The following is a 20,608-nucleotide window of genomic DNA, read 5'->3' on the forward strand; positions in this document are numbered from 1 at the left end:
CTTAAAAGCAGACCATAGAGCCTCCAGGATGTGCAATGAGCAAATTACTGCTGGGTACAGTACACCAGTCCGAGAGTGCAGAACTTTCAAACAGCTAAAATGTCAAAACGGCATCCCCTGCATGGAAATCCAGACTTGTACACCAATTGAAGTACTGTACCTCAAAGAAAAACAAGGGTGACAGTTAAGCATCTACCACTGATGGCAATAAACTGGACAGCTAGCACAGATTGAGTCACGTAGGTGAGAACAGAGAGGAAGAGAGACTCTAGGGCAGGAAAAGAGGAGGCAAACCAGGCTACCTCTGAAAAATGTTTTTCAAGGCCTGGAGGGGAAAAAATCCAAACTCATGAAGACCTTTACTTCCCTCTTCAGCCGCCAGAATTAAGCACAATTTATTAATAAAGAGGGAAAATCCTGAGGGGGAAACCTTGTGACAAAGCTGCCTCTTCCTCCCTCCCTGCCTTCACCTCCCAGGAACGAGGCTCTGGCTCCAGAGATCCCTACTGGGGAACACCTGCCCAGAGCGCAGCCCAGGCCGAGCCCCGGGACGCCGCCGGCTACCATGGAGAGCCCCCCGGGAAGGAGCGTAAAGAGGCCGAAGAGCGGCGGCGGCCCGGCGAGCGCAGGCCTCGCCGCTGCTGCCAGCCCCGTTGCTCCCCGCTGACGGCCGGGGGCGGCGGAATCAGCAGCCGCCGCCGCTGGGGTGAGGCCTCGGCGGGAGCCGGGGTCGGGGGCGGCGCACTTTGACTGCAGGGCGGCCGGTGAGGAGGGGGACAAGCGGGTTAAGGGGAGCAGATGCTCTGGGGCTGGTTTTACCTGCTGCTGCTGCTGCCTGCAGTGGCATGAAGATCTGGCTCAGCCTCTCTCTCTCTCTCTCCCTCCCCGCCTCCCTCCCTCCCTTTCTGCGCGGCAGACAAGCCCCCGCGCCGGCCCGGAGCCCTGCGAGGGACGGGGAGAAGGGGGAGGTGAGGGAGGCCCGGGGAAAGGAAAGGAAAGGAAGGGAAGGGGAAGGGCTCCCTGCCCGCACACGGGGACGCACGATGGCACCGCCCCCCCAGCCCCGCTCCTTCGCGCAGGCGCTGACCGTGCCGTGAGGCCGCGGGTGCCCGCACACACCGAGCCATGGCGCCCGCACGCACCGAGGCACGGCGCCTGCGCCCGCAGCTCCCCTTAGGCGGCCGCGGGGCAGACGGCTCTGTCGGGCTCGCTCCTTCGGGTCGGGCTGGAAGTGTCGGGAGAAGGGAGGGTCCGGGGACTTTCCTTTCTCGGGATGTAGTACTCGTCGTGAGCCGCCGCGGGCAACAGCGAAAAGACGCTGGAATTTTCTCGAGGTCAGGAGGGCTTCCTTTGGTTCTGAGGAAGCCCGGGGCGCTTTTGGCCTAAAGCAGCGTGTAGGTATCAGTCACGCACAGCGGCGGTGAGGGGGGAAAGCAGTTTAAAATGAGGGAGTGTAAGGTGAATCTGTAACGTGGTTGCTGTCTGACAGTGGCGGCCGAGTTCAAACCGGTTGGGAAAACTGGTGGAAGGCGGAGATGGAAGGTGTGGAAGTGACTGGGCCGGGCTCTGTTTGCCTGCGCGCACCTGACCCGAGCACTGGGTTGGGCCCCTGGCCGGCTGTGCGGGGGTACCTTCCTCCCGACAACATGAAGTAAACCCTACAAGAACGTGTTTCTATAACCCAGTAGTAGTTCACCTGTGACAAACACTCAAAATTTGCAGGGTAGGCTTGGATTACTGGCGTGCATTTAACACCACCTTAACCAAAACGATCCACTCGCTTGAAAATGCTGAGGAATCTGCCATTTGCTTGGCACTGGCCCTTTCTTCATTAGTCATCCTGACGGAATGAGAACTGTTGCAGAGAAACACCTAGTACTGGAGAGTTCATGTTACTTGCAAGAATTACTTCACCTGCAAGATATATTTATGCAGCTGTTTGAAGATGGGGTGAAACATTCTGCTGGTTGCTCTTTATAACTGTATACACTCTAGCTATGCTTGATAGTGTGCTAAGTATCCAAGCTTTTTCTTTGGAGACTCCAGGGTGAGACAGGACAAACTAGAGATGTATTCCATCATCCGTAGTAGCAGATGCAGAATCGTTTATTGAAGCCAGCTCTTGGAAAAATGAGCCTAAAACTGGAGTATTTGGCTATTACTTCATGCTTTGGGGCAATGTAGGAAGACAGATCAATCTGAGGTACACCGAGAAATGGGAATAAAATTTAGCAAGTTTGGTAATAATGACACGGTTAATATGTTTAATCTCAAGCCGTTACAGTTCCACTGATTCCCAGAAGGGAACTTTTTTAGCTTTTGGGGCTGTCTCAGGCCAAGATGATCAGCCCATCTAAGTGGGCCAAAGATACAGAGAAGCCTTAACTGCATGCTAGTCCACAGATGTTTTTGAATCCCAGATGTTTGATTAAGAAAAGAGAGGCCAGAGGAGGTTCTGGCCTGCTGATAGTAGTGTTTTACAGCAATGCATTTAGATTCTTGCTGCAACAAATTGTTTGAAGTAGAAGGAGCTGTTTAAAGTTAAATGTTGGTAGAGTTAAAAGGAAAGAATACAGGAAAAACAAAAACAAAACCAAAAAGAAGTGAGACCTTCCTTGCATGTCCACATACCTCTTAATTCTAAACTGGTTGTTTGATCTTGAAGTCATGCTTTTCTGTTTGTCTCTTGTTGTATTTAATTTATATTAAAGAAGCTACTAAAACAGCCAAGCACTCAAGCACACGATTCTTGTCTAGTAATTCCATGTTTTGAATACTTCAAACAGCTCAGTGATTATAATTTCACTCAGTATACAGGGCACAGCATTTGATTTAGAAATCATACAGCCATCTACAGTCAGTCTGTGTATATGGCAGTGACCTGTCCACTATAAATACATGGAAATGCATTTTGTAGATAGGAACACGTGCAAGAGCAGCATTTGCTTCAGAGGTGAAGTGGTAGTGTGAAGAGTTAAAACACAGCAGGTGTTGAAGATACAGAAATACATGGAGGATTCACTAAGTACATTTTTTACTGAAAGTATCAAAGCCTTTCAGTTATAAATCTGTAGACTTGTGCTACTGTTTAAAAGAATAATAATAATATGCACCTGTCTTTTTCACATGCTCCCACTGTGTACACAAGTCAGGCAATTGTGAGTTGTCTAAATAACTACTGGAGTAATTATATGATACTGTATCTAATTGTGTGTGTACTTTGGGGATTCCTTAAAAGATTTGGCCCTCAGTATTCTCAATATGAAAATTTTCCCATGGAAAATAAAAGCTAGGAGAAAAGCCAGCAGGAAAGACAGCAGCAGAATCTGCCAAAAGTAGTTTATTCTTGTTTCATTGTCAATCAATTGTTAGACTCATTGTAACACTTAAAATGCCAATTTAAGCATGAATGGAGGTTCCACCCAAAAAAATAAAACATTATAAGGAGATGAATCCCTTTTACTTACACAGCAATACATGGGAAACTAAATTCCAAACATTGTTAATGTCTGTATTTGTGAGGTTGTGAGGGGACTTAACAAACTGCTTAGGCCATCTCAGCTCATGTTGAAAATACGTCCTGCTGCAAAGTCTTAGCATGGAGAGGAGGAGACTCAGGGGTGGCCTTATTGCTCTCTACAACTACCTGAACGGGCGTTGTAGACAGGCAGAGGTTGGTCTCTTCTCCCAGGCAACCAGTACCAGAACAAGAGGACACAGTCTCAGGCTGCACCAGGGGAGGTTTAGGCTGGAGGTTAGGAAGAAGTTTTACACAGAGAGTGATTGCCCATTGGAATGGGCTGCCCGAGGAGGTGGTGGAGTCACCATCACTGGAGGTGTTCAGGAGGAGACTTGATGGGGTGCTTGGTTACATGGGTTAGTTGATTAGGTGGTGTTGGATTGGTTGATGGGTTGGACACGATGATCTTGAAGGTCTCTTCCAACCTGGTCTGGTCTATTCAATTCTTTTCTGTTCTGTTCCGTTCCATTCCATTCTGTTCTGTTCCATTCCATTCAAAAACCAAACTTCTTAGGCTTTCATAGCAAAATACAAAGTTTATCATCCCAATGTTTATGTTCAAAATTGTTAAATTCATCACTTAAGTTTGACAAAGGTCCACTGCTTAGTGCATTCTTGTAATTTTTAAGGGAATCATGCAAAGTGGAGTGAGGAAGGGGAACCCAACCCAACCCAAACCACCTGGCTGAAATCACCTTCCTTCTTCCAGATAAGGAGAATTCCAGGAAGTGTAATTTCTCTAACAACATGGGAAGTGGAACTGATCGTTTCAGCTACCCTTGGTGCAGCTTGTTTTCCTAACTACTGATTTAAGAAGTAGTGGTGTAGTTTTCTTTCTAAATGCAACTCTTTTTTGAGTTCAAGACTGCAATGAAAATCTTGATCATACAATCCAAATATACATAATGAAAATCTCAATCATACAATAAAGACTGATGAACTACTATTGGAACAAAATAAAAAGAACCTTGTCCAGATGAGCTCAAATAACATTTGCCACAGGTGGTGCTTAAACGTGTAGACAAACCAGCCTCCTAATCTGGAAACAGAGAGTGATGTGCAACGAAGCTCTTACAGCTGTGCTCAGAGAGGTGGAGAAGCTGCTTAGGGCTCAGCAAGGCTGTACAAAGGCTTACTGCAGAAGGGCAAACAGGAAATAAACTGGCTCTCAGAAAAAGTTCCTTCTCAGAGTGTCCAAAAAATACAGTGATACCTATGAATATGTGTTCAGGGCCACACTTTTGCATGTGGTGCCTTTGGTCCCCAAACCATCCATTGACACTTAAGTTTCATTGATTTCGGCCGAGCTTAAGTGCCTTCTTGAATCAAGGCTAATTAAGTGCACCACATACAAATACTGGCGTGCATAAATTGTTTACAGGATTGGGGCTTTAGGGCTTGTCTAAACAGAGACACTCAGGAAAATTAATCCAAATTAACTAAAGGTATGAATTTAAAGTGGATTAGTTAAACCACATTAAACCCCAGTGTGGACTGGGGTTTAATGTGGTTTAACTAATCCACTTTAAATTCACTGTTTTAATTACTTTGGATTAACTTTCCTGAGTGTCCCTGTTTAGGCAAACCCTCAGTGGATTGAATAAAGTCCCCAAATGAGTGAGAAATAAAATAGACCCCAAACTAAATAAATAGCAATTCTGCACTGGCAAGGGATGAAATCTTCAATTTTTACAATTCCAGTGACTGCAAGGCCAATGTGCTGAGGAACAGCATCAATGAGATCAAATTGCAATCAGTGAACATGACAATGGAACTAAGCTGTGAAATGCCAAGCTGTGTAGGAAAGGCTGGGCTGAGAGAGCACTTGAATAAACCCCAAATTTTCAAATCAGTCTTGTGTGCCTCAGCAATATTGAACTGCAATTTAAAAGTGGAGGTCAGATTTATTTTCACTCAGGCTGGCAAGACCAGTGAAGATATTGTGGTGGCCATTACAGTCCGTGATGGCTAGCAAAGAAGTCAAAACTGTCTGGAGAAGTTAAGACAAGCCTTATTTATGCAAATAAGAAACCAGTTGTATTTAATAACAAGTTATTACTCCTGATTAGCCACTTAAATATGATACATAAATGAAGCACTCAAATAGCAGTTGATATTATTATTTTGATAAATGGACATTTGTGTTCCTTGAAAAACTACACTCTGATTCCCAGAGTAGCACTTGCTTGGGTTTCCACTGGAAGTGGTAGGACTTCATTAGGCTTTGAACTGGAAGCCAGCACAGCAATCAGAATCTTCAGGTGTATAAAAATGTAACAAGGGAAAAAAGGAAGGATTGGAGGCTGTACAAAGTTACTGACTGCAGATGATTTCTTTTTTTAAAGTAAATAAATAAATAACAAGCCATTGATAACTGCTCAATTTAGTGTGAAATAATCAGACTTTCATGGCCAGACATCCAAAGTGGGCAGATGGTCCTATCTTTACTTAGCAATGGTAAGTTTGGGTAAAATTGTGTTGGGGTTTTTTGGTGGTGTTTTCTTTTGTTGGGTTTGTTTGGTTGGTTGGTTTTTGCTGTTGCTGTTGGGTTTGTTTGGGGTTTTGGTAGGGGTTTTTGGTTGGTTTCTTTTGGGGGGGTGTTGGGTCTTTGTTTTTTTTGTATAAGTGAAATCTGTTCCTCTGCTGAAAGGGACAGTTCTTTAAATAAAAATATTGTAGAAAAAGCTGAGTCATTTTGTATTGAAGTTGTGCAATTCGATTTTGATATTTAAAACTTGAGACTTGTTGTGAGGCCTAATATTGTCTTTAGCTACAGTGCTGAAAGTGCCTGCATCCTGGCAGCTTTCCAGGCCTGCTTGGGTGTACTTGCATGAGGCTAATGTCACAGCCATAGTTCCATAAAATAAGAAAGTGCCAATGATTGAAACACTCTTTACCAGTTACAGCAGTATGTGCCCTGTGCTTGATAACCAGGGATCTTCAATGAAAGGGCAGTTTTCAGAATTCTCTCCCTTGCCCCTTTATTTTAGAATACTGCAAAATGATTTAAAAGTGGCAGGAATGAGGTGGGTCTCGTAGGCTTCCCCCTCCTGCCCCTGCTCTCCACAGAGCAGCATGGCCCTCTCTGAGCACCGCTCTCCTCTGTGGTGTGACAGGCCTTCTCTTTAGCTGTTGGCACTCGATAAAGGGAAAGAACTAAATTTGGTGAGGAAGAGAAAAGCCAGGTAACAGGGAAGGAAAGCAACCATGCTGAAAGCAGGATGGGTGGGAAAGTCCCTGTTGACTGAGGGGAGGTTGGACTAGATGACCTGTGGAGGTCCCTTCCAGCCCAGACCATTCTAGGATTCTGTGATTCTGTGAATGTCAGGGTACAGCACCCTGAACCCAAAACTGAAACTGGAAGTTTGAGTAACTGTCCAGCTGTTTAAAATTTTTTCTTTCCCCTGCAGCTATTTTTCCTCAGTCCCTTTCCATACACAGCTTTATGCTATTTTTGCTTAGATATAACTCCAAATCTTATGGCAGTTGTTCTAAAACACTGGTGTGCTGTACCAATAATGAATTTATGCCATCCTTTCACTAGCCTAGAACATAATTAGTAACATTCCCAGCTGTTTAGTTCTTGATGCAGAAAATTCCTTCAGCTTACACTGATCAGAACTATGTGTGCTCACTGTTGTTAGTGTGCAGGTAGAATATAGGTGGAAATTAAGGATACAGGAAAAAAAATAAACAACGGAGACCATTCATTTTCACTTAGATTTTTATGCTTCCAGAATTTATTTGATAAAATATTAAATCCTCATATCCTGGTGGAAAGAAAAAAAACCAACACCAACCACACATTGGCTTTTGTCTGTGCTGCAAAATACTGCTCCCCTGATAGGCAGAAAATGGTAGTTCTGGTCCATGCTCTATTTTGGAGTACTCCAATTTAGTGCCTAAAGGAATTTGAGGGCAGGAGCACCTCTTTCATTACACTTACTCCCACTTGTTTCATACAACAATTAAGTGTAAGCCCTACAGCAGCAAAACTGCTAAGATTTTTATGGCTCTTAAAAGGGACAGTGACAATTTTAAATGAGTGAAATATCATGCACTGAATAGTGTCAGCTGTTTATGGCACTCCTTTTCCATCTTGCAGCATTAAGAGTGTATTTTGCATTTTCTGTTTTCCTCGATGCTGTGTTTGTGTGGGCCAAACAACAGCAGAGTAATTGCCCTCTGGCTCTGCAAAATGTGCACAGGATCTTCTGTGCTTGAGCACAATCTTCTCTGGTGATCTGATGTAGCAGCATGCCTCTTCACCAGAGGGGTGTCCTAGAAAAAGAAGGAACTCCCTCTCTAAGGTGTCTTCAAAATAATATTACCCTTTATTGCCACCATTTTCATTCAGGAATGTCACAAAAGCTTTAAATGTGTCGACAAATATTCAGATTAGCCCTAAAAATATTTGTCAGTCATAGTGTGGGAAGGATGAGATCACAGCCACAAAGTCAATCAAAAACAAAGAAGACTGTTGCTGAATTTATCATATCCGTTAACCTCATTATGATAGTGATTGTCTGGGGTGCATTTTAGTGTAATAACCGGTGAGAGATTGGGAAGGGATGGAGCAACTGTTTCCTCTAGAACATTTTATGCAGTGCTGTCAGGGGAAGTTTTTCTTATTTCTGTTCTCTCTGTAATTCCTCTTTCCCCTTTGAGTGAACCAAGGCAACTGGCCCTATTCCTCTCCAAATAAACTTGTTGTGGGCCAGCAGAAGTCAGCAGAAAAAAATTTGCTTTGCCAGCATGAGGACAGCTAAAGGCAACTACCAATATTTGTCCTTTTATCTTGCCCTTTTTGAACAGCTTTTTCTCTTGACAGTAAGTGATGGTTGATGGTGGAAAGAGTATATTGGTAAATTAATGTAGGAGTGAAACTACAGAGATTAGATGTCTTCAGGGCAGCTGAGCTCCTGAGTTAGTAGACATGGATGGGGAGCAGAATATCCCTCCTGTAATCCAGGAGTAGTTAGTGTCCTGCTGTGCCACTTAGGTCTTAACAAGTCAATGGGTCCAGATGGGATTCATCCTAGGGTGCTTAGGGAGTTGGCACAGGAGCTGGCTAAGCTGCTCTCCATCATTTATCCCCAGTCCTGGCTAACTGGGGAGGTCCCAGATGACTGAAGGTTAGTAAATTTGTGGATGACACCAAGTTGGGGAGCAGTGTGGGTCTGCTGGAAGGTAGGAAGACACTTCAGGGAGACCTGGACAGGCTGGGTCAATGGGCTGAGGCCAACGAGCTGAGGTTTAATAAGGCCAAGTGCAGGGTCCTACACTTTGGCCATAGTAACCCCATGCAGCACTATAGAGAGGGACCTGGCAGTGCTGGTTGACAACCAGCTGAGCATGAGCCACCAGTGTGCCCAGGGGGCATGGCAGGCCAATGGCATCTTGGCCTATGGCAGCAATAGTGTGGCCAGCAGGACTCTGGATGCAATTCTGCCCTGTACTTGGCACTGGTGAGACTTCACCTCAAGCACTGTGTGCAGCTCTGGGCTCCTCACTTCAAGAAAGATACTGAGTGCTGAAACTTCAGTGATGGCGTATCTTATCTGAGGTGTTCATTAAGCTAGAATTTTGATCAGTACTAAGGATGAAACCAAAGTGGTCCTCCAGTTTTATATTTAATATCAGCAGGTACTGGGAGAAGGGAAATGGCTTTCCACTACCATTGTGTCCTCTAAAATACAAAGTCAGGTAAGGCACATGAAGGACATAGCTTCTCTTCCAAACAGTTTGTTTTGTCTTTCCTTTAATCTTTTGTCTTCTCTATTGTTTGACCAAATGCCCAGTGTGGTGTGGATTATTCCCAGTGTGGTGTAGATTATTCCCGGTGTGGTATAGATTATTCCCAGTGTGGTGTAGATTCCTCCTTCCTTGGAAACCTTTGGTATGGCAGAATGCTTTAATGAGGAACTTTTTGGGTGTATAATATGTGTAAAAAACCCGCATCCTATTCTCAGTTTTCAGGGAGCTACTCTCCTGATTCATGTAACATTGTCAGTCACTTGCCCATTACCAAAAAATCTCCTAAACTGTATGGATCATGAATTTGTACTATAAAAAGGTGCCCAAAGAAATGAAAGGGATTCCTTGAGAACTTAGACACTCTTTTCTTAAAAAACAAACAAACAAACAAAAAACCCAACTATGTTTATTTATAAAGGTACACAGAACAGGCTATTGCTTTCTGAAATGCACTGAGTCCTTGAACCCATTTGAAATGAAAATATAGAGATCACAAGAAATCAAACTATTAAACCTTTTAAAAATGTCCCTCAGTAGGAAAAGTCTTGCTGTGCCCTTTGTTAAATACTGACATCAAAGTGTGATTTCTGCATTGAGTTTCACTAGCAGTCAGTAAGCAAGTTTGAAGGGCCTGATTCTGCATTGCTGACACCATGCTGGATGAGGCAGAAATAAAACAGCACACTGGAAATTAGATTAAAGGCCAAGTCTGCAACTGTTATTGAAATCCAATATCTCAAACTGCAGTCTTACCAGCAGTTAATAGTCCCCATGGTGCTAAATAATCATAAAGCTTGAGGGTATCTACTATTGTGCCAGCACACCAATGAGATGCAACCATCTCTGCCCCAAGAGTTGTAAAACAAACAAAATTCTCCCATCAAAGGGCAAGATTTTTTGAGGGGGGACTGATACTTGTGTAGAGAATTGTTACTGTCTTTTATGACCTTCTGTAATTCCTTTCCCTATCTTTTCCAAGTCTACCCCAAAAACTTGGAAAAGACAGTTTCTCTTGTGGAAATTGCAAGTGTCAATCTGTAACATTAGCAATCAAAGTCAGATAGTTCAAAGACACCACACAAAAGAACATCATTTTAGCTAGACAAGTGTAAATATATCCCTTTTAGTTATGACTCATATCCAGACAAGTCTGTTCCTATCCTAATCTTGAATACAATTGTTTTAACTTCCCCAAGCACCAGGGTTTTTTTCACATCACTTCTAAGGACAACGAAAACAAGACAGAACTCAGAGGATTTAAATTTCGTACACTATGCTCAACTCTCCTTGGCTATCAATTTCATTCTGAGCAGAAAGTGAGTCAGTTGGAGTGAGTTGTTTATGAGACCAAGAATCACGCACAGACCAAGTGTCCCGTTTGTTCAGATTAAGTCTTTAACCAGGATGAAACAAAACTCCTTCAAGTAGTATCAGAAAGAGGTAGATGAGTTAAAAAGAAGATACCTGAACATCCATGTTCCTGTAATTGTCAATCTGTTCCTGAATACCCAGTGCTAAATGGAAGGAAAACTTCTTCATCACTTCTTTCTTCCTAGCAAAACAGACTAAGTGAGGACGGTGTTAAAATAACCCAATACAGTTAGTACCTCTTGGATTACCAGTCTGCTTGTGATATTGGGCAAAGGAGACATGAATGAAACTGAATTTTCACTTAGTGAGGTCATTGTATGTTCAGCTGCTAAGTTCAGCCAGAGGTGATTTTACCCATGAATACATAAAAATTCTTTGGGAGAGCTCTGAGGAGGGAATCCTGTCTAATAATGTTTCTTTGAAACCAAAGTTGAGTTGTAAGACTTAATTCAATGAGACCTTTAGATCTCAAGAGCTGCCTTTTTAAGACGCTCTTTCAAACATATCTGTGCAGCCTTGCCAGTCGTGCTGCTCACACAGTTTCAGTAACTACTGCAGCTACCAGTTATGAGAGAAGAAAATACTTTGTGCAAAGGAAGCAGTAATACCTTGTTCATATTCTATAATGAGAGTCTTTTTTATGGAAGCCATCTGATTTCCATGAATATTTTCTCACTATCTTAAAGGGAAAAGAAACAAAAAGACCGACAGCTGAACAATCACAGAGACCTTTTCTTGTGTTTCAAAGTAGGAAGGATTTCAGTAATGTAATAGGCACTGCTTAGCGCCACTCAAAAGAAATTGCAAAGATCTGTGGCATGAGGAAGAAAAGTACATTAAATACAGCGTTGAAAAAAATCTGATGGCCACCTATCTTCACTTGTGCCACTGAGGTCTGACCGTTCCTAGCATCTTTTGGACCATAACCAACTTCTTTATTCCATCATTAAGATAAGATAGGTAAGGCTCAGGCTGTTAATTTTCCATCCCCAAATTTGGATATCATCTTCAGAAGTTTCAGATTTATGGAGTCTCATAATGTGCCCTGGAGATATCACATACTTAATTCTTCTTGTTCATTATCACCCCTTGTTTTGTATAAATTGCTGTTATGTTGAGATTTCTCTTCTTCTTTTATTAAGGCTGCTAACCATTTACCAGTTTTATATGAATTATCATAGAAAAAAATTATTTGCTCTATAAAAATAATTGCCTTCTTTAACAGCAATATTATTCAATAGTGCCTTAATCTGTAGCAATTCCACATAAGCTTTTTACTGTGGGATTTTTGATGTTCTAATTTTTTATTGTTAGCTTTGCTAATAGCTCCAATTTTTCTTGCCTTTGGCATTTCTTAGTTTCATGACATACACCTAAATTCCAACTTCTAGAAGTCACTTTGAAAGCCTTCTGTACACTATGATACCAAGCAGAGACCAAATCAAAATGTATGTATTGCTTGATTTTTGTTTTAATGGCTATTAGTAATTCTTTATCCTTAAGTAATAGAGTACTGAATCTCCAATGCAAAGCATTTTTATTCTTCTCTCTTCAAATTATCTCTATTATTTCTCCGGTATATGATCAGATAAAAGGCATCTCTGCACTTTAATTCTCAATTTACTCCCAAACAAGGTTTTCTCTCTGCAAAACAATACAAGAAGTTTTGTCTCATGTAAGGCTGATTTTCCACAGGAAAGGAGTCTGAACTTACTTCATTGGGGTCGGTAGAGTTTGCTCCACCTGGAGAAGAGGAGACTCAGGGGTGACCTTATCACTCTCTACAACTACCTGAAGGGAGGTTGTAGACAGGCGGATGTTGGTCTCTTCTCCCAGGCAGCCAGTACCAGAACAGGAGGACACAGTCTCAGGCTGCGCCAGGGGAGGTTCAGGTTGGATGTTAGGAAGAAGTTCTATGCAGAGAGAGGGATTGCCCATTGGAATGGGCTGCCCAAGGAGGTGGTGGAGTCGCTGTCATTGGAGGTGTTCAGGAGGAGACTTGATGGGGTGCTTGGTTGCATGGCTTAGCTGTTTGGGTGGGTTGGATTGGTTGATGGGTTGGACGTGATGATCTTGAAGGTCTCTTCCAACCTGGTTTGGTTTATTCTAAATAAAGGTTTATTGTAAATAAAGTTATTCACAGGTTCATTAAGTAAATCTGCTTATCTTCATTTTGGTAAATTTGAGTCTTGCATTCATTCATTTCCTTTATTTATTTATTATTTTTTAAAACTACAAGGTATCCACCTTCCCTTCAACCTGCAATTGAACTTAAGTGATTTTTTCCTGATTTTCCATTACATGTGTGTAAGACAAAGTGATGGGAAGATTCTGTCAGAGATCCTCCAGAAATAATTCTGAATGCACACCAAAATCATGCAGTCCAGTTCCATGATGACTGCAGGTTGCTTAGTCACAGTTCCCCACTCTGTCTCTGATGAGAATCATAGAATTGATAGGGTTGAAAGGGACCTCAAGGATCATCTAGTTCCAACCCCTCTGCCATGGGCAGGGACACCTCACACTAGATCAGGTTGCCCAGAGACACATCCAGCCTGGCCTGAGAAACCTCCAAGGAAGAGGCTTCTACCACCTCCCTGGGCAACCTGTGCCAGTGTCTCACCACCCTCATGGTGAAAAATTTCTTCATAACATCCATTTCTATTTTTTTTTTCCATTCCCCCCAGTCCTATCACTACCTGACATCTTAAAGAGTCTCTCCCCAACTTTCTTGTAGGCCCCCTTAAGATGCTGGAAGGCCACAATTAGGTCTCCTCGGACCTTCTCTTCTCTAGACTGAATAGCTCCAACTCTCTCAGTCTGTCTTCATAGGAGAGGTGCTCTTATCATCCTTGTGGTTTTTCTGGACATATTCCAGCACATCCAGCTCTCTTGTTGTACGTAATAGATTTATTCAATGTCTGTTATGATGAGTTGTTTATATGTAAGGTGTTTTCCTCTCCTTATTTAGCTAAGACAAAATCTAAACTGTATTGTACTGTCTCATTTTTTTACCAATCAATGTTACGGTTTGAATTATTGGTGCAGTCACTTTGCCACAGTTAGCTTTGTAGTAAGTATTCAGATTACCACAAATATCAAAGCACCATGAAGTGAACATAGACAAATAAGCTGTGCATGATAAAAAAACCCATATCCATTCTTAGAGGAAAGGCATTTTTCATTTCAAAGGCTTCTTAGGACTTGGTCATTCTGGTTTAAGTTTCACATTTAAAGGTAACCTGACAATGTGTTTATTTTAATCAGCCTGCCCTGTGTCTGTGTAATTTGGTGGGAAAATAAGCATCAGTTATAAGGCCATTGGTCTGACAAAATTACTTACCTTAACTGTTAATTTGGGGGAAAGGAAAGGAAGAAAGAAAGGAAAGAAGAAAGAAAGGAAGAAAGGAAGAAAAAGAAAAGAAAGAAAGAAAGAAAGAAAGAAAGAAAGAAAGAAAGAAAGAAAGAAAGAAAGAAAGAAAGAAAGAAAGAAAGAAAGAAAGAAAGAAAGAAAGAAAGAAAGAAAGAAAGAAAGAAAGAAAGAAAGAAAGAAAGAAAGAAAGAAGAAAGAAGGGAAGAAGGGAAGAAGGAAAGAAAGAAAGAAAGAAAGAAAGAAAGAAAGAAAGAAAGAAAGAAAGAAAGAAAGAAGAAAGAAAGAAAGAAAGAAAGAAAGAAAGAAAGAGAAAGAAAGAAAGAAAGAAAGAAAGAAAGAAAGAAAGAAAGAAAGAAAGAAAGAAAGAAAGAAAGAAAGAAAGAAAGAAAGAGAGAAAGAAGAAAGAAAGAAAGAAAGAGAAAGAAAGAAAGAAAGAAAGAAAGAAAGAAAGAAAGAAAGAAAGAAAGAAAGAAAGAAAGAAAGAAAGAAAGAAAGAAAGAAAGAGAGAGAAAGAGAGAAAGAGAGAAAGAAAGAAAGAGAGAAAGAGAGAAAGAAAGAAAGAAAGAAAGAAAGAAAGAAAGAAAGAAAGAAAGAAAGAAAGAAAGAAAGAAAGAAAGAAAGAAAGAAAGAAAAGAGAAAGAAAGAAAGAAAGAAAGAAAGAAAGAAAGAAAGAAAGAAAGAAAGAAAGAAAGAAAGAAAGAAAGAAAGAAAGAACAAAAAACAGAAAGAAAACAAAAAACAGGGTGACAGAGCACTAGAACCAGTTGCCCAGAGGGGTTGTGGAGTCTACCTCTCTGGAGATATTCAAAACCCACCTCGATGCATTACTGTGTGACCTGGTCTAGGTGATCCTGCTCTGGCAGGGATGTTGGACTGGATAATCTTTCAAGGTCCCTTCCAGCCCCTACCATTCTGTGATTGTGTGATTTAAGGCTATAATGCATATAGGAATGTAGAAAATACACCCATGTAGTCATGAGTTAAAGGAAACTAAACTCTGCACAAATTAATAAACCACTATCCTCTTCTGCAGTTGTGTTATTCAGCTGTATTATTACATGCCACCTAAGAGCTCTGCTTGCAGGATGGGAACACTTTGTACTGGAAGGAGTACAAAAATGCAAGATAAAGAAAATGACTATGAAATTGCTATCAGGTGCTTGGGTTAGTTGAGTGGCAATATGTGCAGGTTCACACATGCTTGTTTGTTTTGGACAAAGTTACTTGCAGAGAATGGAACGCCTTTTATTGACTTTGTTGGAATCTCGATCAGGCTCTGTGAGGAAAGCTAGGCACAACCTCTTGTAAAGAGTATTTTTAATGCCATGAATGCTTTTGTTTTCTCTTTTGTCTGGAAGCAGTGTAAAGTAATAATACACATAAAAATAAAATGAACAAACAGTGACAGAAGTGGCAATGAAATGTTCACTGTCATTACTGCACCTGAAAACACATCCATTTTTGATAGTTGTGTAGGGTAAGTACCCTTTAGTTAGCACAGCATGTATAGGGTAGATTGTTCCATACTCAAAATGACATTTATTTCAGCTTGTGTCTTTGTGGCTAGGTGCTACTCCATATTCTGTCTTCAGCTGTTAAGTGCTGGTGCACTGTGTCTGTGATTTATTGTTCTCATAATCGGTAATACGTCTCTTATGTATATACTTTCTTTTTCCTAGCTGTTGTCTCTGATGGTCACATTATAAAATCTTTTCATGGTTTTGGGGCTTGTACAGCAAGTCTGTATTTTACTTTTTTTGTATTAATTTTTTTTCTCTTCTGCACTTTGCTTAAAACTTGAGATTAAACTGCGTGAGAGGTAGAATGACAAAAATCGTCACGTCCATTGGGGTGACTTGAGCTCAGTGAGCAGAGAGAGAGGGAATAGCTGATTTTGATGGAGGTCTCCCATGTGCATTGAAGGCCACTAAGTCAGTGTTTGAGCCAGCTGCCCATGAGCCTTGACTGTGCAGGCAGCATCTCCTTACCCATTTAACCATTAATATGACCTTTTTTTCAGTTATGTGTGTGGACCGTGTTTGAGTAGTATCTGCTGCCTCATTTGTTTAGTATAGCAAACACCTCACTCCATCTATTTGCTATGTTGTGATAAGTGTTCACACAGGTTCAACTGGGTGATCTACAGTGCTGAGTCACAGTCTGCCTGTTTTGGTTTCCTGAATTGTTAGCAAGAGTTTTCCCCTAGCTCACTAAACCACGAAGTGTCTGGTGAACAGAGTTTGTCCCTTCACAAAACATGATCAGATGCAATTGGTTGCCTTATTAGGTGTCCAGAAGATGAAAGTAATGTTAGATAGATACTTCTACTGTGTGGAGATAAATTCTGCTCTTTCATTACTGAACCTTCCTTGTTCACTGCAACACCAATTATTTCTTTCCACAGAACAAACTCACCTAGGGGTGATAGAGGTATTGGGTGCTTTTTGTGCTGCTCTGAGAAGAGATTTTTGGTGCAACTTTTCATTCTCTTCCTTTTTTACACTACAGGGGATGATATGGCTCAGTGTGTTCATTGCCTGCCTGACTTCCCTCTGTTCTATGCACTGTGATGTGTAATTAACAAGCAACATGCCTTTTATACAAAGAAAAAACAATAGGTGGACTAGGTGGCAATTTTCTAGTATGCAACTGTGTTTCCAGTGCTGTGCACATTGCTGCTGTCACCTTTATAAATATAATAGTATGAATTTAACACATCGGCAAAAATGCAAGGAAAAGGCAAAACCATGCTGGCTTCTTCAGTGCTAGAAAAACATCAAATTAAAATGTTTGGCAAACAGACAACAAAATTCATAGGGAAAAGACTTGCACTTCCAAGCTTCTCAGGGTACATCAAGCAATAAAGATGAAGAATTTATTACTGCTTTGTGTTCTCATTGTTATTTTTATCCTTCCATCTCCTTCCCCACCTCACGCCATTAAGCTTCCTGGTAGAAGACACCACCTTTCATAAAGTTATCAATAAAGGACTCCATGTACAGGGAATGGCAACAGAATGTTCCTTTTGTGTCCAAAACCTGTTGAATAATTGCATGTAATTGCACTGAGTCTTCAAATAGTCTGCTAAAAATGTTCCCATGAGAATGGTCAAGTTGTAAGTGTATAAAGGGCAAAGTTGAGATTCTCCAAGTAGGCACATAACTTTGAATGTTATGAATAATTACTTTCTTGCTCATGCAAATGAGTAATAGCTAGTGTGAGGTGTGCTAAGCATCAGGTAGCAAACATTACAAGTTGCCACACTTGGCAGTACGGAACTCTACTTTTGCTTAACCTCGTTGGAATGCAAGTAGCAAAGTTTCTACCTATTTTTAAACAGGGAAAAATATCCACTAGAAATGGAGGATCAGACCAATCCATTTATCTGCATCATGGAATTGATGAACCATTCCTCCTGCCAACTAGATGGTGTTAGTACAACTGTATGTAGATAACAGAGAAAGACTCTCCAAAAGATACAGCTCCTTTCAAGTGAACCTTAATAGATTTAAAGCTTTTTCCTTTACTCATATGGGTAGCTTGACTGATTATTTGCATGAGGGGGATGGCCTGGGTTTGGCCCAATTAGGAGATGTTGTTTCTTAAAATTCCAACAATAACATTCCTACACATTATTCTACAGAGCTCTTGCCTGAGGGCCCAATCTTGTCATCCTTCCACACACAGCATTTCCATTGAAGTCGGGATCAAGAAAATTATAAACCATACAGCATAAAAAGATATGCTTGGTTTAGTTGGCACTGGAAAGCTCTATGTGCAGGCCTTTGGGTGCCATTCTGTGATTTTGACTGAGGCAGAATGGGAAAGAAGGGAAGGCTGATCCATGAGTATCATGAAAATTCTATTAAAGACTATCTAATTCTGGTTAGAGTCAAGCAGCATTGACCTGTAAATACCAGAATGCACCCCCTGGAATGCAACTGTTGTCTGAAATTAATACTGATTCTTTTGTCATGACCACATCTTTATCTCTTTCAGGCTGGCCAAGCAGCACTTTGCAAGAAAGCAACATCGTAGTAGTTCTTCCATAAAAGCTCCCAGCCATGGTTTCCAAGCTCTTCAACCTGCACTTTTGGAATATGCTCTAGATCAAGCTGTCTCAAAAACCTTTACCTTAACTCTGACTACACCATGTGGCTGCTTTGCTTGAGACCACATTATGCTTAGTTCCATGATCTGTTGCTGTGTAGATGAAGAAGAGTTTAATGCTGACCTGCAAGCCCTAAATGGTTCTGAATAACCTGAGAAATTCTCCTGCACTTGTCTGAGATGTTCATGAGTACTGTGAAGATAGTTGCAGGAATGTAAGCAGGAATGTATAGTCTTTCCCAAGTCCACCTTCAGAAACTGTCAGGATCAAACAAGACATGATTATTTCTTCCAGTCACTTCTTGGAATGTCAGCAGGTAGCCTGAGAAAAGGAAGTAGAAGCATGAGAAATTACTTCATAACACTTTTGCCTTATTTCTAAGGAGGAGCAAGGAAATTTTAGGCATATAAATATACTGCCAAGCCTTACGAGCGTCTAAGTAGCCAGTTTGTTGTTTCCAGTTCTCTTAGTGGTTAGAAGTTTCTGAAACTTCTGTTTAGTTTTGTTCTCATTATCTCTTCTATTTTATTCTTATTTCACATGTATAAGAAAAATTCTGTGGCAAACAATGCCTCAAGCATCACAGCACGGTTAGGAGCCAGGTTTCTAAATGCCCCAGTTAATATAATGTATAATGTTGCGTTCGGCAGCGACTCCTCTGATTGAAATAATTTGACTGAAATTAAACTATTGCTACTAAAATTTATGTAAAAGTAATGAAAAATTTATTGGCTTATAAAATACTTGCTTTTATCCAGGACTAACAATTCCTATGCAACGCTAGTGATCCTCCCACAAACAGTTGAGAGGAAATAAAATATAAGGGAGTTCATCAGTTCATATTCCCTGAGATCCTCACAGTTACTCTTCTTTGTGATCCAGTCTTTTAACTTTTCATGACTTTAATCTTAAAAAATAGATTTTTAATTAAATTCAGAGCTATTATTCCCCTTTAGGGGAGGTGGGAAAAACAAATGCAACTCTGCTGCAGGACCTCTGAGCATAGCACTTTCCCTCTCTGTACAGTTCATTTTGGCATTTTTATATATCTTCTGCTAATAAAATGTAATGATTTTCATCTTTTACTTTGACATCTGAGTCTGTATCTTTTATCTGTTGTTTACAGTGTTTCAGCCCATAAATAAATCATATGACAAAATAAATTACTTAATCTTGTGTTTTATTTGGAAACACATTAAAAGCCTAGCTTTGGTGGGGGGAAAAAAAAAATCACTTTACACCTTGCAATTGCTTATATACTCTTATGACTTTTGTGTCACGTTCAAATACTATCAAGGTGTCATATCAATACCAATTGTTCACAAGAGCCACATTTTAAACCTTTCAAGTTTTCTGATAGAGTTTGATAGGAATACTTTGAAATGAAAGTACATCTGTCTTTGACAAATGGCATTTTCAGTTCTGAGTGTTGGGGTTTTCTTTTAATATGATGCTATAGTGTGTTACAAAAGCAATATTAATCCTCAGAACTTTCTTCAAATCACCACACCTGTGGTTATAATGAAGTCCCTTTATCCAGTCCCATGTATCCAAGGCTGTTTGTTGTCAGCATCTGGGTTTATTTCTTATCCACTATAAATTCACTTATCCTGCACATTCCCAAAGTTATTATTTTGTACTTTGGGCATCTGTGTAGCTGGCAAAATAAATAGCACTGCTCTGAATTTCAGGCTGTGTTTTTATTCTCAGCTTCTTTTAGGCACATTTTGCTTCTGCAACAAAGCACAAATGATAAATATTTTCTCCACTGTTGTGAAAGAAAAAAAAGTTTATAACCTCAGTGCATTTTCCAAGCTTTTACCTGGTGAAAGGAAATTAAATCAAATTCTAAACAGTTGCTTGTGTGTCTCTTCTAGAAGCTTCTTTCCTTCACAAATGCCTCCCACAAAACTATCTTTCACACAGAGAGTGTGCCCTCTTTTCTTAGGTTAATTGCTGAAATATGATGTGGTTTGGTTTCATTCTTAGTAATTTCCAGATTCTATTCCAGGACATTTGGGATAGAGCCCAAGAGCTTAGCATGTTTTCCTTTTTTCATGGTAAAATTGTGCAAATATGCATTAGAGTGTGAAAACAAACAGTCTAATACATTTTTGCAAAGCTCTTTATGTTTACTGTTTATTGCAGATACCAGATCCTAATTAAAATGCGCTAACAAAAGCCAAGATACAAAGAACAAAGATATAGCAGAGCCTCCTCTTTTAAAAATATTTGTGATTAATCCCAGAGGACACTGTGTCAGACGTCATTATTATAACATTCAAGGAAGTTAACTCCATCTTTGGAAAGGATATAGTGCCAAACACTGTATCCAATCCATAGAAAAAAAACTAATCATAGCATGCTCATGTTTTCTAAGGAATAATCTTTTCAGATCCTATAATGGCATCCAGCTACAGCCCCTCTTGTTTATGGCTTCTTGCACTTCTCGGTGAAAACTTCTTGAATAGGTTTT

The 20,608-nt window shown here is 40.8% G+C and overlaps 1 long non-coding RNA gene across 1 annotated transcript; it reads left to right on the plus strand.

Annotated features, from left to right (window-relative positions):
• The first annotated feature begins 1,197 nt into the window (after positions 1 to 1,197).
• On the plus strand, positions 1,198 to 19,295 carry LOC137440466 (uncharacterized). Its single transcript, XR_010987147.1, has 2 exons — positions 1,198 to 1,394; positions 18,021 to 19,295. It is a non-coding gene; the product is annotated as an uncharacterized lncRNA (long non-coding RNA).
• Positions 19,296 to 20,608: the final 1,313 nt, after the last annotated feature.

Source organism: Melanerpes formicivorus, unplaced genomic scaffold (genome assembly GCF_026170545.1).
Source record: "Melanerpes formicivorus ecotype bairdi unplaced genomic scaffold, bMelFor1.0.p_v2 SCAF_3043, whole genome shotgun sequence".
NCBI lineage: Eukaryota > Metazoa > Chordata > Aves > Piciformes > Picidae > Melanerpes > Melanerpes formicivorus.